At 39.0% G+C, this 18,722-nt stretch overlaps 1 pseudogene; it reads right to left on the bottom strand.

Annotated features, from left to right (window-relative positions):
• Window positions 1-2,848: 2,848 nt before the first annotated feature.
• Window positions 2,849-18,722, bottom strand: part of LOC138174931 (protein spire homolog 2-like) — a 35,920-nt pseudogene continuing 20,046 nt past the window's right edge.

The following is an 18,722-nucleotide window of genomic DNA, read 5'->3' as shown; positions in this document are numbered from 1 at the left end:
TTTTGATTCTGGTAATTTGGTTTTCTTCTTTCTTTTTTTAAATCAAATTAAGTAAAAGTTTATCTTTTTTTTTTTTTTCACAAAACCAGCCCTTGATTTTATTTATTTGTTCAGTAGTAGTTGTTGTTATTTTTTGTGTGACATAAGTCAAATAAAACTTTATTACACTGGGGACAGCCATATGTACAGAGGAAAGGGTCCCACAGAACAGATCAGTCTTCATGGTACATTTCTTTTGTACTGCCCTATGGCTTTGAGGATCCTGATGGGAGTCTGTAAGGGTTATGGGAAGATATTCTATGCCCCATTGGACTTGCTGACGTAGCAGGAAGGGGCGGAGCAAGAGGAAGCAGAAGTCAAGCTAGAGTTCCTGCAGTGGCTAGCAATGGTGATGACTGCGGCAGCAGCAGCAGAGGCAGTGGCAGCAGCAGCACGAAGCCCTTTTTGAGTCAGCCAGAATTTCTGCTAAGGACTCCTGCTGAGGACTGCCAGGGGCTTGGAGCTGCTGGGAGCACGCTTCCTGGACACTGGGTGTTTGCTGTGAGTGGGGAGAGGAGGACCTTTGCCTGAGGTAACCTGTTCTGTTTTAAAGGCTTGAGAATGTGGGTGCTTTCTACTTATCTACCTGTGCCAATGTCATAATTACTCTGATGGCTTTCACTTTCTGGTTTTGGGACTCAGTCTTTTGGTATCTTAATAAATTTTCTAGCTAATTCCCCCATATGGCAAGCATGATGTATTTTGTGATGGATAATTATATCAGCATATCTGTAATTTCCATAGGCATTGTGAATATTGCATTGCTGATACAGAGTCTTACACTTTCACCACACTGGGCACTTAGACACTGATGTTGTGTGTGACTGTTTATGTGGTGGAGGGCCGGGGGAAAAGGGAGAGGAGGCAGGATGGTTACTTTGGAAAGACAGGTAGTTGACCCAAGGAAGGAGAGATGGAAATTCCCCTTGATTTAAAATACAGATTCTCCAGGCAGATGTTATAATAGAGCTTTAGTATCTCAGTTCATTTTTCCTGTTAAACCACAAGGTCTAGGATTGATCCTAGAAATGATTGCCTGGGAAGCTCTTGAGAATTTCCCTTCATTGGGGCTGAACTATAGGGCTAAACATACAGAGATGGACATTTGACTAGATATTCCTGGGGTACACTGACCAAACCTACTATTCTTGGCAGAAAACTAACAGAAGCCATTTAACTTGGGTTAAGGATGGATACCTTTTTTTTTTTTCCAAAAAGATAGAGGCACCAGTGGCCTAGAAGACAGCATGACCTTGGAGCACACTGAATCTCTTCTGGAGAACCAGCTGGCCAGATTCAAAGGGAAGAGGCCAAAAGGTATGTCAGCCATAGCCAACAAATTTACTAATAGATAGAATCCAAATGACTATCAATGCATCCTTCCTGCTGTATGGCACTGAAAAATAAGGAGACAAGGGGAGAGGGATGGTAGATTTTTGTAGCAATAAGGGACAGATGGATGAGAGGAAGGTGTGAGACATGTAAGAGCTTGAATGGAAGGGAAAGAAGCAAAATTAGAGTTATGATAAATAAGGCTCTATTTTTTGAGCCATGAATATGTAGATATGAGGAAACAAAGGAACTCTTCTAATTTCAGCACTGTGGATGATTGGACATCCCAACTTCCCAGGACCTTTTCATTTTGGCTGCCCTGCCATCTTTCCCTACTATAGGCAGAACAGACAAAGGGAAGTTGATTAGGGAGAGAGCCTTCTTAAAGTTCTGGAAAACTCCTGAGCCTCCTGAGCAGGAGAGATGTTTATGAAAGTGGATGAAGGAAGGCACAAAAAAGGATGGATTAAAACCAACTATTAACCACTCTTCCCTCTGCCCCTAAACCCTTTTGTACACCTCAGTGTACCTCCCAACCCCCACTCCCATGCCCAAAAATAGCCCCGAAAAAGTCAAGACCCGCTAGACTACTGCGCCTAGGGACTGCTCATTTAGCTTCACATAGGAAAGAATCTCAATGGAGTGATACCTTCCAGGTGGAACTCATCTATCACTCCACTAAGGTCCTCTACCCTTTAAAGTTTAAATCTAAGCCAGAATAAGTAGAGGCAGACAGGTTTAACCCACCCAGTACAGAAGGAAATTAAATTTCATTGCCCAGGACTTTCATCTAGGGAACAGAAACCATTTCCTCCCCTCCTTGACTTCACACCTATGGTGAGAATAAGGAAATTGAGGAAACAGCAGAGTCAATCTTTGCCAAAAGCCATCTAGTGACTATAAGGGCTGTTGTAGAGTAGCTAGAACTCTGTGCTCCAATTTTTCTCCTCTTATCCCTGACTAACCCTCCCCTCCTAACCTGGACTCAAGAAAATTAATTTCTCCCTCTACCATATCTTTGCAGACTTTTATGCCCACTGCAGTAGAGAGTGCCATGTCCTTTCTCATGGACCTAAGAGTCCCAGAGTTAGCCTCCACCACAGAAATGCCTGGGAATCCCAAGTGCCTCTGGGTGAGCCCTGACCCAAAAAGAAATCTTTAGGTCCTAGTAAACAATGTACATAAATATATAGACTGAATATATCATATAAATGTATCTATATATTTGTATATGTACACACACAACTCAGAGGGCAATTCATTCACCCAAGAGGTGGTGATAAGTGGGGGAGCTGTGCTGAGGGGGGAAGGTTATAAGCATGGTTTATGACTAGACTCTATTCTAATTTGATCCCAAGAGATAGACTTGGTACCCAGAAAGTACCACCCAAAGCTTGATGACTAGAGTAAGACAGTGTTGGAGAGACATTCCTCTCTCATGCCCAAAGGGAGTGCTTGAGGAGCTCAGGCCTGTTAGTCACCAAGATGGATAGTCTGAGTAAGGTGTGGTGATGAGGACATCCACACTCTTCAGGCTAGGACTGGCCACATCCACTACAAAGCTAGTACAGTCACTGAAGATGCCCTTCAGGATGCAGCCATGGGCATAGATGTGAGGGAATTCTTTTTCCATGCTGCACCACTTTGTCCCCTGCAAGGACTGGAAGACATCTCCCCTCCAAGTCAGCATGGCTTTGGCAGTCACAGCCTTTTGAAGGCTCTTGAAGCCAAAAGTGTAACCGGGAATGTGTGCAAACATCTTAGAAGGCATCTTTATGCTACAGAAGGAGCAGATAGCTCATTTACAAAAGAGACAGGTATGGCCAGGAAAATGGGGAACTTAGTTCGACAACAACAACCGATCTTCCCTTTCTTCAAGCTATTATAAAGTTATTTATTCTGCAAGAACTTTTCATCTCAGCCTTTACCAGCACATTGATCACCTCCTCTGCAGTCAAAGCTAGGCTCTCTATAGGATGACTGCATTCCAGCCACAGGTGTTTAATGACTGTCCAAAGCTGAACTGCACTCTGGTCTTTCCTCTACAGAGCCAAAGGAGCTGTGCGCAAAGGAACTGGATTCCTTAAGGGCCTTGTAGTTAAGGGCAAATGAGCCATGGTTTGTGGTGTCTGTTCTCCATCCTGCCTCAGTGGGGTTGGGATCCCAGCTCCTTCTCTCTTGGGTGGCCATTGTCTGACTGAAGGTCCCATGGCCTTCTTGCTCTGGAATGGGGCCAAGTCATGTTCAGAGAAGGAGTAGTCCATTTAAGGGGCAGTAGGGAGCTTCTGGTTCTCTTCATCTTTCCACTTGGAGAGTCTTCCTCCTCAGAAATGTTCATCTCTTCCATCTCTGCCAAGGTGGGGGTTTTCAGCAGGACTGGTGGCCATGGTGGGTGCTTAGATGTGCTTCTAGCACCTGAGAGGGACAGGTTTATGCAGGAAGCAGACTTCACATTCCTGGAGCTGGCACTGAGGATGCAGGGCAGAGAGCCAAAACTCTTCGAGTTGCAGTGTGGGCCCTGCACAGGGCATAGCTTCCTCTCCTGCTTAATCTCCTCCAGGATCTTCTTGTGGAGGCTTTGTTGCTTCTGAGGCAAGGGCCAAAGTCTTCTTTCTGATACCTGCTTTAGCAAGGACTGGGAATGGATAAAATCCAGAATGAGTTCATGGCCATCTTTCTTCACCCTACATGGGATGTCACTGTCAACCATGACCTTTTGCAGTTTGTAATTTCTAGCCTGGATATCTTACATCAACACCTCAAAAGGGGTCAGCTGGTATTCAGGGGGCAAGGGGTTGAACTGTTTCTCTTGGACCTTCTAGAGTTTCACACCATGATGAAATTCTCTCATCAACTGAATCCAAAGTCGGGCCCAGTCTTTGTGCTAGAGGTTGTCAAAGTCAGCTTGTGGCTTCTCTGCCTGGGGTTCATCTTCCCGAAGGTAAAGGAGCATCTCTTTGGCCTCCTGAATCTTGGTGAGCAAGGCCTTCAACTCTACCATCTCCACAAAAATACCTAGCACGTGGCCTGATAATGAGTATGGGCTTCTTTGGAGTTTGTCAATCGGGAAGAACATAGCCTCATGACTTGGGAAAATGTGTACGCATCATTAAGTGCCCTCACTGGACTCTTCTTCTTCCTCTTGCCCACCATAACCCTCCTCAGCAGCTCCACAGCCATTGTCTTCAGCATCGCTGTTGGTCATTAGATCAATGAGCTGCTCTAACAGTGGAATAAGTTCTCATTCTTCCCTCTCATCAAGCCCCCAATCCAGCATTCAATATGTGGCGAAACCCAGAGACTGGCAAAAGTTTTTATTTTTATTTTTATTTTTATTTATTTTTAGTTTACAACACTTGTTTCCACAATATTTTGAGTTACAAATTTTCTCCCCGTCTGTCCCCTACTCACCACCCCAAAACAGGGATCCCACTGAATATCCCCTCCCCAATCTGCTTTCTCCTATATCCTCCTCCATTCCCCTCATGACTTTCCAGTAGAGCAAGATGGATCTCCACACCTCAGTGCATGCATATCTTATTTCCTAGTTACATGTAAATAATAACAATAATAATAATATTTTTTAAAACATTTGGTTTTAAAACTTTGAATTCCAGATCGTTTCGTTTCTCCCATAGTCCCCTGGCCTTACTGGAAAGATAGGTAATTCAATATAGGATGCACATGTGTAGTTATACAAAACATTTCCACAGTGGATATATTGTGAAAGACTGACTATATTTCTCTCCATCCTATCCTGCCCCCCACTTCTTCTATTTTCTACTTTGACCCTGTCCCTTTTCAAAAGTGTGTGCTTCTAGTTACCCTCCCCCGAGCCAATCTTCCCTCCCTTCTATCATTCCACCTCTTATTCACTTCTCCCCTACTTTCCTGTAAGGTAAGATACCCAATTTATTTTTTTATTTTATTTTTAGTCTTTATTAATTTGTTCATTTACTTTGACTTTACAAGATTCAGTTCCCCAATTTTTTGAGTTTCAAATTTTCTCCCCCTTCTCTCCCTGCCATGGTGGCATACAATCTAGTATAAGATCTGTAAATACTTTCACATTAGACATTCGTCAGGTTGTAAAGAAGGATTTTATTGAATGGAATGAACACTAAGAAAGAGGAAACAAAACCAAACAAGAAAAAAAAATAGAGCATGTAATTTGCTTCAATCTGCATTCAAACTCTGTTCTTTCTCTGAATGTAGACATCTCTCTCCATCATGAGTCTTTTGGAGTTTACTTATAGCCTTGAATTACTGAGAAGACTCAGTCTATCAAAGTTGGTCATCACACATACATTGTATTTGTAAGTGTGCACAAATTTTTCCTGGTTCTACTCTTCTCACTCAGCATCAGTTTGTATATGCCTCTCCAGGTAAATATGAAGCCCATCTGCTCTTCGTTCTTATGGTGCAATAGTATTCCATTACATTCATACACCATAACTTGTTTAGCCATTATCCAATTGATGGGCATCCCCTTAATTTCCAATTCTTTGCTATCACAAAAAGAGCTGCTATAAATATTTTTATACATATGGGTCTTTCTCCTGCTTCTGTGTTCTCTTTGGGATACAACCTTAGAAGTGGCATTGCTGGGTCAAAGGATGTGAAATTATTTATAGCCCTTTGGGCACAGTTCCAGATGGCTCTCCAGAATGGTTGGATCACTTCACAACTCCACCAGCAATGTATTAGTATTCCAATTTTTCCACATCCTCTCCAGCATTTATCATTTTCCTGTTTTGTGATCTTAGCTAATCTGACTGGTGAGATGTGGTACTTCAGAGTTGTTTTGATATGCATTTCTCTAATCAATAGTGATTCAGAACATTTTTTTCATTTACTTATAGATACCTTTAATTTCTTCCACTGAGAACTGCCTGTTCTTATCCTTTGACCATTTATTAATTGGGTAATAACTTGTATTCTTATAGATTTGACTCAGTTCTCTGTATATTTTAGAAATGAGGCTTTTATGAGAGATATTGCATTTAAAAATTCTTTGACAATTTCCATGTCCCTCTTAATCTTGGTTACATTGACTTTGTTTGTACAGAAGCGTTTCAATTTCATGTAATCTAAGTAATCCATTTTGTATTTTATAATGCTCTCTGATTCTTGTTTGGTCATGGAGTATTGCCCTCTCCATAAATCTGACAGGTAAACTATTCCTTGCTTTCCCAGATTGCTTACAGTATCATCCTTTATATCTAGATCATGCACCCATTTTGACTTAATTTTGGTATATGGTGTTAGATAACAGTCTATGCCCCATTTCTGCCATACTATATTACAGTTTTCCCAGAAGTTTTTGTCAAATACTAAGTTCTTATACCAAAAACTGTGGTATTTTAGTTTACCAAAAAGTCGATTATTATAGTCATTGACTGCTGAGTCTCATGTGCCCAATCTCTTCCATTGATCCATTGCTCTACTCCTCGGCGAATACCAAGTAGTTTTGATGACTGCTGCCTTATACTACAGATTAAAATCTGGTATATCTAGGCCACCTTCCCTAGCATTTCTTTTCATTAATTCCCTTGATATTCTGGACCTTTTGTTCTTCCAAATGAATTTTGTTACTATTTTTTCTAGTTGTATAAAGTATTTTTTTTTTTTGGTAAATTGATTGGTATGGCACTAAATATGTAATTTAATTTAGGTAAAAGTGTCATTTTTATTATATTAGCTTGACCCAGCCACGAGCAACTGATGTTTTTCCAATTAGTTAGATCTGACTTTATTTGTGTGAAAAGTGTTTTGTAGTTGTGTTCATATAGGTCCTGGGTTTATATTGGCAGGTAGATGTCTAAATATTTTGTAATGTCTACAGTAACTTTAAATGGGATTTTTCTTTCTATCTCTTGCTGTTGGATTTCATTAGAAATATGCAGGAATGCCGAGGATTTACTTGTGTTTATTTTATATCTTGCAACTTGGCCAAATTTATTTATTGTCTCAAATAATTGTTTACTTGATTCCCTAGGATTCTCCAAGTATATCATCATATCATCCACAAAGAGTGATAACTTGGTCTCTTCTTTTCCCAATTTGATTACTTTGATTTCTTTTTCTTCTCTAATTGTTACTGCTAACATTTCTAGTACCAAATTGAATACAAGGGGTGATAGTAGACACCCTTGTTTCACACCTGATCTTATTGGAAATGTTTTTAGCTTATCCCCATTACATATAATACTTGCTGATGGCTTTAAATTGATGCTACTTATTATTTTTAGTAAGGCTCCATTTATTCCTATGCTTTCTAGTGTTTTTAATAGGAATAGATATTGTACTTTGTTAAAAGCCTTTTCTGAATCTATTGAGATGGTCATGTGGTTTCTCCTAGTTTTATTGTTGATATGATCAATTATACTGATGATTTCCCTAATATCCTTGCATTCCTGGAACAAATCCCACCTGATCAAAGTGTATTATTCTTGTGATAAGTTGCTGTAGTCTTTTTGCTAATATTATATTTAAAATTTTTGCATCTATGTTCATTAGGGAAATTGGTTATAATTTTCTTTTTCCATTTTATCTTTTCCTGATTTAGATATCAGTACCATATTTGTGTCATAAGAATAATTTGGTAGGACTCCTTCACTAATTTTACCAAATAGTTTGTAAAGTATTGGAATCAGTTGTTCTTTGAATGTTTGATAGAATTTGATAGTAAATCCACTTGGCCCTGGAGATTTTTCCTAGGGCTGATGTCTTGTTCAATTTCTTTTTCTGAGATGGGATTATTTAAGGAATTTACTTCCTCTTACATTAATCTGGGCAGCTTATATTTTTGTAAATATTCATCCATTTCACTGATTGTCAAATTTATGTGCATATAATTTTGCAAAATAATTCTTAATAATCCTTTTAATTTCTGCTTCATTGGTGGTAGATTCACCCTTTTCATTTTTGATACTCATAATTTGGCTTTCTTCTTTCTTTTTTCATCATACTGGTTAAGGGTCTATCAATTTTATTGATTTTTTTTCATAAAACCAGCTGCTTAGTTTTATTTATTAATTCAATAGTTTTCTTAATTTCAATTTTATTAATCTCTCCTTTGGTTTTCTTTATTTATAATTTAGTATTTAATTGCAGATTTTCAATTTTTTTTCTTTTTCTAGCTTTTACAATTGCATGCCCAATTCATTGACAGCCCTTTTTCCTTCCTTATTCATGTACGCACTAAGGGATATAAAATGTCCCCTAAGAACTGCCTTTGCTGCATCCTACAAATTTTGGTATTTTGTCTCATTATTGTCATTCTCTTGAATGAAGTTTTTGATTATTTCTATAATTTCTTGTTTGACCCACTCATTCTTTAGGATTAAATTGTTTAGTTTCCAATTAGTTTTTAGTCTGTCTTTCCATGGCCCTTTATTGCATATGATTTTTATTTCATCATGATCTGAGAAGGATGCATTTAATATTTCTGCCTTTCTGCCCTGAATTGTGTGGTTTTTATGTCCTAGTACAAGGTCAATTTTTGTGTATGTGCCATGTACCACTGAGAAGAAATTATTTTTATCCCCATTCAGTTTTTTCCAGAGATCTATCATACCTACCCTCTCTAAAATTCTATTCACCTTCTTAACTTCTTTATTATTTATTTTGAGGTTGGATTAATCAAGTTCAGAGAGGGGAGATTAAGGTTCCCCACTAGTATAGTTTTACTATCTATTTCTTCCTCTAATTCCTCTAGGAATTTGGATGCTATGCCACTTGGTGCATACATGTTAAGTAGTGATATTGCTTCATTCTTGATGGTGCCTTTTAGCAGGATATAGTTTCCTTCCTCATCTCTCTTTCTCTCTGTCTCTGTCTCTCTGTCTCTCTCTCTTTTGCCTTTTGGAGGGCAATTGGGGTTAAGTAACTTGCCCAAGGTTACACAGCTAGTGTGTGTGTGTGTGTGTGTGTGTGTGTGTGTGTGTGTTAAGTGTCTGAGACCGGAACCAAACTGGAGTCCTCCTGACACCAGGGCCAGTGCTTTTACTCACTGTGCCACCTAGCCGCCTGGAACTTATATCTTTTAATTAGATCAATTTTTGCTTTTGCTTTATCTGAGAAAGGATCACTACCCTGCTTTTTTTTTTTTATCTGAGGCATGATATATTTTCCTCCAGCCTTTTACCTTTACTCTGTGTGTATCCCTCTGTTTCAGATGTGTTTCTTGTAAACAGCATATTGTAGATTATGGTTTTTAATCCATTCTGCTAATCTGCCTCCATTTATGGGAGAGTTCATTCCATTCACATTCACAGTTATTATTACTATCTGTCTCCCTCCATTCTATTCCCTCCCCTGTTTGTGTTTTTATTTCTCTCCTCCCTTCCCCTCTTTAAGAGTTTTTCTTTTCACCATGGTCTCCCTCAGTTTTTCCTTCTTATCAGCCCCCCTCCCTTTTCCTCCCTTTCCCCCTTACTTCTTCCCTCCCTTCTAACCACCTTCCCCCCTTTCTTAGCCCTAACCGCTTCCTACTGCCTGTAGGATATGATAGATTTTTATACTTAATGTAGTATGTTATTTCTTCTTCAAACCAAGATTGACAGGAACAGATCTTGTGCAAAGCTCCTCTCCCTCCCCTCTTTCTGTCTATTATGACATGTTTTGTGTCTCTTCTCTATAGAGTCCTATGCTTAATTGGTTGTGTTGTTCCCTCCTTGCACCAGAACAAATGAGGGAAAAGGTAATATAATGGTCATTTCCCTCCCTTCTTTCCCTCTACTATATTGTTTTTATGCCACTTTGTGTGGCACAATTTACTCTTTTCTGCTTAATTCTTTCCTCTCCTTCCATTTCAACCCCTTTGTACCCCTTAATAAGTTTTTTATTGTCATTTTGTGTAATTTATACCCATACACTCTACTTTTCTATAAACAGTTTGCTCTTTTTATATAACAGGGAATGTATGTGTGTGTGTTTTCCTTGTTTACCTTTCTTTGTCTCTCTTACATCTCATAAATGGTGGTTGAATTTTCCATTGAACTCTAACTTTTTCATCAGGATGGTCTGGAAATCCATTATATTGTTGAATGACCATCTCCTTGCCTAGAAGAATATGTTCAGTTTCATTGGGTAAGTGATGCTTGCTTGTAACCTGAGCTCTTTTGCCTTGTGAAAATTTGTATTCTAGTTCCTCCAGTCTTTCAGCATAGAGGCAGCCAGATCCTGTGTCCTCCTGTGATAGTAATGGCAATTAAAGATTCCCCTGTATTGGCTTGGTTTTCAAATTGATTGTATTAAAACCCAGAGTTTGTTAATCCCACCTGTGGGATGGGCTTGTTGATGTGAAAAGAAAGTCCTGAAGTGGGAGGAGCTGGTGATGTAGATTTGGAGAGACAAGAGAGAGGCGGAAGTTCTTTTTGGAAGCAGCACCTCGTGGAGAGGGAGAGACTAAGAGATTGCTGGTGGCCGCTTTGAATTGCCCTGGACTTTTGAGACCTGCCCCCCTGAGCTGCCAAGGACTGAGGAGACATGGCTGTTTTGCTGGTACTTTGTCTGTCTGTTTTGATGTTATTTTGCCAGATTTGTCCACTGGTGAAAGACTGTCCTGTTGAAGAAGTCCTGGAACCTGGCATTTGGTTAAGAAGGCCTGAGACTGTCCTGCAGACAGAGAGTGAATACTGTCCACTGGTGAGGGACAGTACTGAGAGTGAATACTGTCCACTGGTGAGGGACAGTACTGTTATTGCAGGGGTCTGGAGACTGTCCGGCAGACAGAATGAATACTGTCCACTGGTGAAGGACAGTGCTGTTGTTGCAGGGGTCTGGGAGCCTTTCTGTTGGTTCAGAAGCCCTGAAGAAGGATTTTCTTGTTGTATGTTTACAGAAATCCTGGGAGAGGGCTTTGCTAATGTGTTCAGGGGTTCTAGGACTGTTCTACAGACAGAGGATAAATTCATGAAGGGACTGGCAATGTATCTTATGGCCTTGCTAAGCCTTGTCTCTCCAGGAACTAAGATTGCTGAGAACTTGCCTCGTGTCAAGATGAAGAAAAGACCTCCATTTGGGTATTAAGTGCTGTGTTTAAACTTGATGTAACTCTGGGGTAGATTCAATTGTGATCCAGGGGTGGGGAACTTTTGACCTTTTTGTGTTCTATGGTTGAGCAAATGAATGTATTTTACTTATGTTTGGAAACTAATCTCCATTTGAGAAGAGGGGCTTTGTGGTGGACTTAATTAAGGTATAGCCTAGGGGTGGAGAAGTATTTGGAACAGAGACTTTGTAATTGATTGAATGATTGGAAAGTCCTGGGGTGGGGTAGGCCTTGGAGATGATTTAATCACACTTAGTAAATGCTGTATTTTGAATGATGTCATGTTTTGATCTTCTCTGTTCTGGGTTTGTTACTGAATAAAATAGAGAGCACCTATGCTGGTATTTTGAACCTGGGAAGTTGCCTTTCTTTTGGCATTACATTACACCTCCTCACTGTGGTTCTGCAATATTTGAATTGTTTCTTTCTGGCTGCTTGTAGTATTTTCTCTTTTACCTGGCAGTTCTGGAGTTTGGCCAAAACATTTTGCAGACTTTTTAATTTGGGATCTCCTTCAGGAGGTATGCATTGGATTCTCTTGTTTTCTATTTTAAACTCTGGTTCTAGTATCTTGGGGAAGTTTTCCTTGATGAACTCTTGGAAGATGTTGTCCAGGCTCATTTTTTCATCATGATTTTCCAGTAGGCCTGTGATTCTCAGATTATCTCTCCTTGATATGTTTTCCAAATCAGTTCTTTTTCCATTGAGATATTTTACCTCTTTTTACAATTTTTCATTCTTGATATTTTCTTTGACTCATTCTTGGTTCCTCATAGAGTTATTTGATTCAATTTGGTTGATTCTAGTTCTCAGTGAATTATTTTCCTCAGTTAGTTTTGGGAGCTCCTTTTCCATATCACAAATTTTTCTTTTCAAGGAGCTGTTTTCTTCATTGCAATTTTTTTCTAATTTTGCTATTTTTATTTTAAAAGAATTATTCATTTTCTCTTCTATCTATCAAATTTGGTTTTCAAAGTTCCTTTTGAGCTCATCTAAGAATGCTTTCTATGCTTCAGACCAGTTCCCTGTTGAGTCTTCAGCTGTGGGTGTGGAGTCAACACTCTCTCCCTCTGAATTTTGTTCCTCCCTCTCAGGAGAGTAGGACTCCAGAGTCTGTCTTTGTGGTCTGCATTTTACCCATTTTGAGGCAGGGTCCTAGTCACGCCCTTCCTGTAGGGTTCCCAAGCCTTTACTGTTTAAGGTTTTGCCCTGGGGCAATAATTACTATGTTTTCAGGGTGAGGGAGGGAGGGGGTAGTGATTGAAATAGCTGGGGTTCACTCTGCAATCCTGGTCCCAGGAAATCAAGATAGGGAAGATAACCCAATTCAGTGTGTATGTTATTCCCTCCTTAGGCCAAATTCAACGAGACTAAGGGTTAACCAATTACATTTTGCCTTCCTGTTCTTCCACTCCATTGTTACAGTTTTCCCTTGCCTCTTTTATATGAGATAATTTACCCCATTCTGTCTCTCCCTATCTGCTCTCATTATATTCCTCTCTCATCTCTTAATTTTATTTTTTAAATATCATCTCTTCCTATTCAATTGATGCTGTCCTATCCTATCTCTATGTATACTTGTACACATATATACACAAACTCAAATAAGTAGTCATATGCACACATACCCTCCTGTATAGACATATATATTTATGTATATGTGTACACAGACACATACACACACACACACACGTATATATACACATTTATATTCCCTTCACCTATCTTCATACTGAGAAAAGTTTCATAAGTTACAATTATTGTTTTTCCATGTAAGAATGTAAATAGTTCAAGTTTGATAAGTTCCTTATGTTTTCTTTTCCTTGTTTCTCATGCTTTTCTTGTTTTTTGTATTTGAATGTCAAATTTTCTATTCAACTCTGGTTTTTCATCATGAATGGTTGAAAGTCCTCTATTTCACTGAATGCCCATATTTTCCCCTGAAACATTATACTCAATTTTTGTGGGTAGGTGATTCTTGGTTTTAATCCTAGCTCCTTTGACTTACAGAATATCATATTTAAAGCGCTTCGATCCCCTTAATGTAGAAGCTGCTAGATCTTGTGTTATCCTGATTTTGTTTCCACAATATTCAAATTATTTCTCTTGGATGCATGTAATATTTTCTCCTTGATCTGGGAACTTTGGAACCTGGCTATAATATTTCTAGGAGTTTTCTTTTGGGGATCTTTTTTAAGAGGTGATCAGTTAATTCTTTCAATTTATATTTTGCCCTCTGGTTCTAAAATATCAGGGCAATTTTCCTTGAGAATTTCTTGAAGGATGATTTCTCAGCTCTTTTTTTGATCATGGATTTCAGGTAGTCCAATAATTTTTAAATTATCTCTCCTGCATCCATTTTCCAGGTCAGTGGTTTTTCCAGTGAGGTATTTCATATTGCCTTCTATTTTTTCATTTGTTTGGATCTGTTTTATAGCATCTTTATTTCTCATAAAGTCATTAGCTTCAATTTGCTCCAATCTAATTCTGAAGGAATTCTCTTCAGGGGGATTTTGAGATTCTTTTACCATCTGGCATAATCGGTTTTTTAAGGCATTCTTCTCCTCATTGGCTTTTTGGGCCTCCTTTGCCATTTGAATTAGTCTATTTTTTAAGGTGTTATTTTCTTCAGTTAATTTGTTGACTCTCTTTCCATGATTTTCTTTCATCATTATAATTTCTCTTTCCAATTTTTCCTCTACTTCTCTTACTTGATTTTCAAAATCCTTCTTGGGCTCCTCCAGGACCTCTAATCAGTTCATATTTTTCTTGGAAGCTTTTGGTGCAGGAGTTCTGAGTTTGTTGTCTTCTTCCCATTCCATACTTTGATCCTTTTTGTTCCTGAAAAAGGAATCTAAGTTTTGCTTGCTGTGCTTGCTTGCTTCCTTTCCTTGCTAATGTTGCCACTCAGGTACTGGACTTTTGAGTGCTTTGGCACAGTAGAACTCTGCTTCCAGAGAGGAGAGCTTTGTCCCAAATTGCTGGGGTTTCCACAGCTGCTGGAGCTATTAGTTGGGTGCCCTCTCTGCAGACAACACCAGCTCTGACTCACTGGTCACACACCCCAAGATAGTGTTCCAGGTCCTAACAGGTTAAAGGCAGAATGATTACCCTCAGACTGGTCCCTTGTTCCCCCTACAATCTGCAGGCCAGCAGCTCTGAAGCAGCTACATGGAGACAGCCACATGCAAAGCCATAGTACCTCCTTTTGTTTCTCACACTGGGAGTGGAGGCTAGACTGCGCTCAGACTGGACCCCTCCCCACCCCCCGACCAGTTCCAGCAGAGTTCGACACTGACCTTTTACTTTGTCTTTGCAATTTATGGTGTAATAGTTCTGGAAACTGCCACAGCTGCTGGTGCTGGTCAGAGACCCCCTGGGGCTAAAACCTTGGTCCCATGTGGGGCTGGGTTTGGCTCCCAATGTGCTAGAATAGACCCTTCCTGTAGGCCTCTTGGCCTGCCTTCAATGGGATATTTGTTTCTCTCTGTCACTTTGTAGCTTTTTATACCTCTAAAATTTGTTTAGAGTCATGTTTTATAGGTATTTGAGGTGGATTTTGAGGGAGTTCATGGAATTTTCCTGCTTCTACACCATCATCTTGGTTCTGCCCCCTAGCAGAATGGTTTTCTTTATTTCAATTTTATTAATCTCTCCTTTTGTTTTCTGTATTTATACTTTGGTATTTAATTGGGGGAGTTTAATTTGTTCTCTTTTTTTGAGCCTTTTTAGCTGCATGGTCAATTCATTGATTTCCTCATCCCCTCCCTTTTTTTTTTCATATAACCTTTTAAAGAAATAAAATTTCTCCTTATAATCACTTTTACTACATCCCATAAATTTTGGTATGTTTTCTCATTATTGTCATTTTCTTGGATGAAGTTATTGATTGTTTCCATTATTTATTATTTGGACCACTCATTGTTTAGAATTAGATTATTTATTTTCCAATTAATTTTTATTCTTATCTTTCCATGTTCCTTTACACACAAACACACACACACACACACACACACATACACATCTATTGCATCACGATCTGAGAAGGATGTTGTAATGCCATGAACAGAAGCTTTCCAGAAGAACTGCTACTGTGAACAACTTTTTTAAGGTTCTGATTACCCAGTATAGTGATCACTCTATTTATTCTATAACAAAAGCAAAATATCCATGGAAAATCAAGGTATAGCATTCACTATATTACAACTTACAGAAAAATCACGATATAATATTCACAACATAGTCTCAAAGTAAAATAGTCACTCAAGTTAATTCAATCAGTCACAAAATTGTCACTCTTAAGTTAATTCAATCAATCACTTGTCAGTAGTATCAAAGTACACAGTCAAAGTCTTCCACTCTTGGGGCAAACTCTTGATTAGTCACTTATCAGTACTCTCAAAGTCTGCATTCACAGGGTCTGATCCATGTCAGCTCCTTCACCATTTCTGCTCCAAGGAATTCAAGTCTCAACCAAGCCACAAACAAAGTCTCAGCATCCTGGTCATGCTTCAGTCACCTGGGCTCCTGTCTCCTGGCTCCTAGGCTCCTGTTTCCTGGGATCCTGGCTCCCTGGCTCTGGCGTCTGGGCTCCTGGGCTCCTGTTCAGAAGAAGCTCCACCACCACAAGTTTTTGGGACTCAGTTCTCCATTTTTCTGTAGTTGTTCTGCCACCAGATCTCAGTCTAAAGGAAATTCTGACTGTGCCTCTCTGGGGCCTTTCTTATATACACAGTATTACCTACTTCACTTCCTTCAGCCAACTTCCTGTTAAGTCAGTAACAAGGGGCAGAAGTTTATCCCTTCTGTTCCCCCAATCAGAGGCTTGATCAGTTTCTAAGTATTAAGTACCTGCTACTTTTTGCCAACACAAAGGGATCTTCAAATTCAAAATTACATTACCATTACAGATGCATCTAGTAAATGGTCAGTGTTTGTGTAGGTGTCATTTATCTCATTTAGATGCTATATCACTTGATACATATATGTTTAGTAATGATATTACTTCTTTGTCTATGGTACCTTTTAGCAGGATCTAATTTCCTTCTTTATCCCTTTTATTTAGATCTATTTTAGCTTTTGCTTTGTCTGAGATTAGGATTGCTACCCCTGTTATTTTATTCCTTCAGTTGAATCACAATATATTATACTCCAATGTTTTACCTTTACTCTGTGTGTATCCCTCTGTTTCAAATGTGTTTCTTGTAAGCAACATATTGTAGGATTTTTGTTTTTAATCCACTGTACTACCCACTTCTGTTTTATGGGACTGTTCATCTTATTCACATTCACAGTTATGATTACTATCTGTATCTTTCTCCTTATCCTTACCCCTTTCCCCATTTATGATTTTCTTTCTCCTCCATTTCCCTTGTCACTAGAGTTTTGCTTTTGGTCACCCCATCCCTCAACCTGCCTTCCCTTCTATCTTCCTTACCTTTTCTTTCCCCTTTCCCTTACTACTGCCTGTAGGGAAAGTTAGATTTATATACCACCTGAGTATGGTATTCTCCCCTTCAGCCAAATCTAATGAGAGTAATATTCAAACAATGCTCATCTCCCTCCCTTCTTTCCCTATACTTTAATATGTCCCCATGCCTCTTCATGTAATGTAATTTACTGTTGCCTGCCTCCTCCTCTCCTCTTCTCCCATTACAATCCCTTTTCACTACTTAATTAGGTTTTTTATCATCAAGTCAAAAACACCTTAAATCTACCCCTTTGTCTATGTATATCCCTTAAAATGTTGTAATAAAGAAACAGTTCTCAAGAGGTACATGTATCATCTTCCCATGAAGAAATGGAAACAATTTGCTCTTATTGAACATTTTTTTTCCTGTCTACCTTTTTATGTCTCTCTTCAGTTTTGTGTTTGAAGATCAAATTTTCTGTGGATCTCTGGTCTTTTCATCAGTAAAATCTCGAAGTCCAATATTTAATTGAATGTCAGTCTCCTCCCCTCAAAGATTATGCTCAATTTCACTTGGTAGTTGATCCTTGATTATAATTCAAATTTCTTTGTCTCACAGAATATCATATTCCAAGCCCTCCAGTCCTTTAAGGTAGAAGCTGAAAAGTTCTGTGCAATTCTGACCCTGGTTCCACAAAATCTGAAGTTTTTCTGTCTGGTTACTTGCAGTATTTTTTTTTCTTTTTTGTGATAATTCTGGAATTTGTCTACAATATTCATTGCCATTTTAAATTTGAGATAACTTTAAAGAGGTGACTGGCACATTGAATCAATTCATATTTTACCCTCTGGTTCTAGGACCTTGGGGCAGTTTCCTTTATTTCATGAAACATGCAGTCCAGACTTTTTTTAAACATGTTTTTCAGGTAGACCTAATAATTTTTAACATCTCTCCTGGATCCATTTTCCCAGTCAGTTGTTTTTCCAGTGAGGTATTTTGCGTTTTCTTCTATTTTTTTTTCATGTTTTTGCTTTGGTTTCGCTGATTGTTGATGCCTCCTAGAGTCATTAGCTTGCATTTGCCCTGTTCTATTTTTTAACAATTTGTTTTCTTCAGTTAGTTTTGGTAATTCCTTTTCCATTTGACCAATTCTACTTTTGAAGGAGTTTTCTTCAGTGAACTCTTTTTCCATGTTGTCAGTTGTACTTTTAAAGGAATTGTTCAGTTTTTGTTCTACCTATCTTATTTGACTTTTAAAATCATTTTTGAGCTCTTCAAGAAGACTTTGTGGTCTTGAGACCAGTTCATATTCCATTTTGAGCTTTCAGTTGTGGATATGTTGACAATGTTGTTCTTTCCTGAATTTGTGTTTTGATCTTTCCTGTCACCAAGATACTTCTCTATGGTGACTGTTTTTTTTCTTTTTCAATTTTTGCTCATGTTGCTTGACTTTTGCTGTCTTTTAAAGTTTATTTCTGCTTCTTGGTCATAGGATTCAGTGTTCCAGGTTTCTTGTGCTGAGGATTTGGGACTTAGTTATGTATGCTGGGGTTCAGGTGATGGAAGTTGGTGACTGATAGCTTACCTGGTGCTGAACTGGAGCTGGTGGCAGTGGTAGCTGATGTGTGTCTTGTGTTGCCACTTGCCTGGAACCTGGGGCTCATGATCTTCAGCTTGTTTGCTTAGGTGGGCTTCCTACTGATTTGCTGGAATACATTGCATCCTGTACTGGTCTCCTTTAGCCACAACAAGAGGGACCTTTCCCTTGAAACCCTAACCTCTCAAACTAAAAGAATGCTGCACTTCATCTTTCTGCCAGCTCCACCATTTCTGCATTTTTTCTGTGGCAATAATCTATGGGCTTTTTCAAGGTCAGTAAGGGA

The sequence above is a fragment of the Petaurus breviceps genome, unplaced genomic scaffold (assembly GCF_028583685.1).
Source record: "Petaurus breviceps papuanus isolate PSGF00001 unplaced genomic scaffold, PetGlider_PUasm1.0 76, whole genome shotgun sequence".
NCBI classification, from domain to species: domain Eukaryota; kingdom Metazoa; phylum Chordata; class Mammalia; order Diprotodontia; family Petauridae; genus Petaurus; species Petaurus breviceps.
The sequence above is the reverse complement of the archived record's forward strand: the minus strand, read 5'-3'. Positions and strand labels throughout refer to the sequence as shown.